The sequence below is a fragment of the Papio anubis genome, chromosome 3, assembly GCF_008728515.1.
Source record: "Papio anubis isolate 15944 chromosome 3, Panubis1.0, whole genome shotgun sequence".
In the NCBI taxonomy this organism is placed as follows: Eukaryota; Metazoa; Chordata; class Mammalia; order Primates; family Cercopithecidae; genus Papio; species Papio anubis.
Window position 1 is genome coordinate 78264610 of NC_044978.1, and position 5537 is coordinate 78270146.

The window sequence follows — 5537 nt, forward strand, 5'->3', positions numbered from 1 at the left end:
TATTATAACTGCTACACCTTTTTGAAAAAAGTTGGTCTAAAAAATGATTTTTTAAAACTATTAAATAATAGAACTAACTTCAATTACACAAAACAATTATTCTTCTGATTGAGTCTATATTGAGTAGCATTGTGGATAAGGACCAGGTTTTTTAAAAAATGCAATCTGTCAATTATTGTTGAATGTTTATGCTATTGCTTTATATTAGCTAATGTTAGTATCTGAGGATGAAAGAATTAGGAACAAAACATTGTCCTTGATAAGAAAGAGAGAAAACTATACCAAAGTTGGCAGGTGCAAAAATAAAGGTCTGCATAAAGTTTGAAGAGACCAAAAGAGTAAACAGTGTCTTCTTACTGACTTAATGTGATAAAATAAGACTGATTAACATGAAAATTAAGCCAATTATTGTTACTGCTTTCTTTTTTATTGAGATCCTGCCTCCTCTTTCTTCTTCTCAACACCTATATTATAGATCCTGACTTCATTAATCTTATCTTGCCATAGATAATAATAATCAGATTGTGAAAATGATTTTTACATGTTTGTAAACTTTTTTCTTCCCCTTTTAAGTATTTATTCATTAGGCTCACTTTTTATTTTGAATTCAGATATATTTCCAATTTTATTATATAATAAAGATATTTAAGCTCTCTACTCCCAAGAATTGAGGTATTATTTTTAAATGTATTATTGTCATGCACACAATAACAACGATCCTCTGACAAGATGGCACAAGCTTAACGTTGGAATTATTTTGAGTATCAAAAGGTTATAGGTTTTCCTGCACATTTCTGTTGACTTATCTATGTTTACTGGGTATTTCATTTCCTCCTCCTTACCTTTGACAAGTCAGATACAAAAGTATAATTCACAACAAAGGGGCAGAAGACAACTGGCCGTCAACCACATAATCAGTATGTTCTAATCAACAAAGCTGGCCAAATTAAAGAGTGGCTCAGAATAGACTTTATCATAATGAGTATTTCCAGTTTTTAGACCAAATAACAATATTTTCTGAGAATACTGAGTTAATGCCACGTTTATCAAGCATATCTGATCAGAAGAACCATCTGATGACATTCAATTGGTAGACCTCTCTCCTACAGAGTCATATTAAGTAGATCATTGGTGGAATCGAAAAATTCTTTCTTTTCACAAAAACCTAAAATTACTCTATCAGGAACATTTAAGACAATTTAACATATCATCATAAGTCACTGTCATCTTCTACATATTTAATTAACTTGTAAACTTTATGATATAATTCACTAATGATTTAATCCAATCCATGCCTCTTCCTAACAATGAATACTCAGTGTACTAAAGCCTTCCCAAAATAAATGATGTGTACCTTTCTATATGTTCTAAGAAAAATCAGTATTGGATAACATAAATAAGGAAGAGTTATTTATACCAGTTTATACAAATCTGAAGAAAGAAATTGAAACATTATACCAGAAAATGAAAAGAAATAACAAATACGCATTAACCACAAACTTTAAACCCAACACTAATTAGACTCAAAGAGTTATACTCTCCTTTCCTGACCAACACTCATGGTCTGTTGTTTGTAGCTACAACAATTCAGGCTCTCGTAGCTGCTGAGCAGATAAACATTCAAATTTTCTATATGTTTACATGCATTTAGGATGCCTCATTCTCAAATCAGTATTCTCCAATGTTTTTCCAAATGAATACATTCCTAGACCTTCAGCTCTCTTATATTTGGGAACCCTGTTCCCTACTACATCAAACATACTAAGATGATGTCTCAATCATATTACATATAATTTCAAGATTTTAATAATTTGCCTTTTGATATTACTTGACCACAAAGAACTAATTTAAGTCACAGCTGGTCATGATTTCTCAGCAATTATAATGCATATTTGCTAATCCTTCCGAAAGAGAAAAGAACCTAAACTACAAATTGCTAATGTAAAAATCTTTATAAATAATAAAATTAAATATGAATGAATGGCAGATATTGTATTGAATATTAATCTCTATTTTATAATTTATTCTATTTAGAATCAAATGAAGGGTATTCTTTTTCTTTTTTGATGCTCTATAGTAGTTGTATATATTTTGGGGACATACGTGATATTTTGGTACAAGTATACAATGTGTAAGGATTATGTCAGGGCAATTGGGATATCCATCACATCCATTCAAAGATGAATGTCCTCAAACATTCATCTTTGTGTTGGAAACATTCCAATTTTTCTAGCTATTTTGAAATACATAATAACTTATTGTTAACTATAGTCTCTCTACTGTACTATGAAATGAAGATTTTTTAAAATATCAAACAATAAGCCTCTGAAAAACTGAACAGCCCTGTAGGCTGTTCCAGTAGTGCCCAATGGCCCTGCCCCATTTACGCTTTGAAATAAATCAACTCATCTTGATGCTTCTTTCACTGCTCCATAACCCTTCCAGAATTCTTCAACTTTGGAATAGACAAAATAATGCTTGTGGGGTAATCAGATTTGGTCATCTAAGAAGAGCAGGTTTAAGAGAAGATGTTTAGACTATTATTTATGTCTACAAATTTTAGCAAATTCTCATAGCTTCATTTGGCAGTTTGTTACTTTTATTCTGAACTTTAGAAAATTATTCTAGATGGTTAGGCCTCCCTGCTGTTGCCATCTGTCATGAGGTGTCATTTGCATTGCAAAGAAACTACTGTTGGAAGGTGACAAAGGCCAATCAGTATGATTACAATGAGTCACCTTACTTAACTTGCTAACTTACCTCCACGAATGAAAGATACTTGTGAACTTGTTAGAATTCTGCTTCTTTGTGCTTATATACACAATTAACTTATTAAAACAAATCATCGACTCTTTCTCAAACACGTGTCTAAGGACAACAATTCATTGTCAATATGAGCTAAGTTAACTACCACCTTGGGGGACTAGGAATGAACTGGGTCTCAAATCCTGGTCTCAAATTTCACTTTTTCATTTTGAGTTTGACAATGGAAATTAGATGTAGAAATAACAGAATGCCAGAAACAGTCTTCTTTCTTAATATTTGTATCTGAGTTGGCAGCTAAATGCTGACAATCTCACAAGCAGTCCTGCTCTGCTAAGATTTGCAGACTTAACTGTGTTTAGGTAGTTCAGATAAGCTTTACATAAGCATCTGAATTTCTGGGTGCTTATGGAAAATGAACCAAATTCCTGTCCTTTTAAGACGTACTTATGTCTGATGCTAACACATTCATGTAAAAATAATAGAAGGTCTTGCTTTACATACCTAAGCTTACCATTAATATTAAACAATGAATTTAATGTTGTCAGCCACATGGTACTTCACTCATTTCAATGAGCAGGGATCTTTTGTGTTTATTTTCTTTGCAGCCAGTAAAATATATCACTTTGTTTTCTCTAAAGCAATGGCTATCGTTCCGAGGAATAAAGGCATTCCATGGCAAAGTGAAATCATGATTCCAAAAGACTGCATGATATAAAAACCATAAAATTGTACATAGTGTCAAGATAGTAATATAACAGCTGAGGAGGATAATGATGACAGGCATTGTTCCCCTGGTCCGGTTAAAATTCAGTTACCACTTCTATTTGTTTATATATTGGATTCATGTTAACATTGGTTATATGATGTTACTGTCCTTTACCAAAATAAATTCACAAGTTAAAAAGTTGAACGCTACTAAGGACCTCTATTCCCTATAATTTATTTGCTTGCAATTAGGAAAAACTGTCACCTACTTGTGAAGCACATGTAGTTTATGGGTCCAAAGGTTTCAAGATATGATGCTTTCTGAGTCCTTTGGAAAAGTTACAAATATATGACTTCTTTTCCAAAAATCAAAAAAAGGTAAGGTTTCTGACACAGTCAAGCTTAGTAACAGTGTATAATAGTTTCAGCCACATTTTAGAACCAGATGATATTTAAACCTAAGTGCAAGTTTAACCCTGAAAATAAATAAATAAATAAAACCCATTGACTTATGTTTTAACCTTCCACCGTCTCCTAGGCATGGCGTTGCATGCTTCTGCCACACTGCTTCATTTCATTCTTACAGCAGCTTTTTAAAAAAGGTAGTATGCCCCCTCTCATTTTATAGGTGAGGAAATTCAGGTACAAAGTGGTTAGGTAACCCACCCAAGATCACTTAAGTATTAAATAATTGGACTCGGATTTGAATCTGTTGTCTATAACTTAAAGACACTGCTCATTTACTAGTATGATTTCAATATAATACGATCCATAAACTTGTTTATTATGAACACGCTTCCCAGCTTCTGCAGCTCCACCTGGTGTCAAAGTTCGCAAAGTTTTTCTTTCTCTAGTCAAAGTGAACTTAGCTCCCTTAACCCCTTTACTTCTCAATGCCCTCATCTATAAAATGGGGCCATGTGCACCCACTTCAGGGGGTTATGACAAGGAGTACATGAGATGACATATGGGGGGAGCCTTGCCAACTGTATGATGTATATTCAAAACTCATTCTTCCCATCACCCCTATAACTCTACCTGCCCCACACCAAAGCAAAGTTCTAGTTGGCTTTTCTAATTATCCTTTTTTTAGTGTCTTCTCAACAGTGAAATGCGGAAAGAGCAGTTGTATCCTACTACAAAGTAATGTCGTAGAAACGTGTGCAATTAAGCTCCTTGTACTAAATCGAAGATTTCCCGATGCTTAATTAACTAAAAACTATTCTTATTAATAGCTTAATTCTGTAAGAAAAAGTATGCCTAGCATATAAACAGCCTATTTATAATAGTTATTTTTTAAATATCTCAGCTTATCTCTAAACCTATGTATTCAAAAATAACTAGTTTGAAAACATAGTATCTGTGAACTATATAAGAGATATAAAATGTGTAAAGCACAAAATTATAGCCAGTTTTATATTCACCCCTAAAATTTACTTTACTAAAATTTGTGTTTAAAAGATTTCTGTTTAATACATGAATTTAAATTTACTGCTTAATCAACTAGTCAAGCAAATGTTACAAGTTATGCTGGAACTCCAGTTTAGAGAGAACAACAAAACTTTGCTATTTCAACATCCTTAGGTAGGAATAAAACAACTACATCAATTAAGTCTTGCCTAGCATTTGATGATTTAAAAAACAAACAAAAACAAGCACTTGCACATACATTTTATCACCACTAACTACCCTACAAATAGATATTATCTCTTTTATTTAGATTAGAAAAAGGCCTACAGAGTGAGTGGCTGGCTTTAGGTCCACCACCAGCACACAATAGAAATGGGAATTAAGCAGTTTTTCTGATTCTAAATTCCTCACTATTTCCAGCACATATGCTAAAGGTAAAACAAGAAGCTGTGACATTAACACTATGAAACATTAATATTGTTTCAAAGGGAAATGTTAATATTATCACTGATATCCAATAATCATAATATGATTTTTTAAAACCTTGCAACCCAAAATATAAAGAAAATTAATGACCTCTCTCTTTCCTTAACACTTCCTTCCTCAAAATTTTATCTTGGGTGCTGGTAAGATTATGGAGAAAAGGGAATACTTAC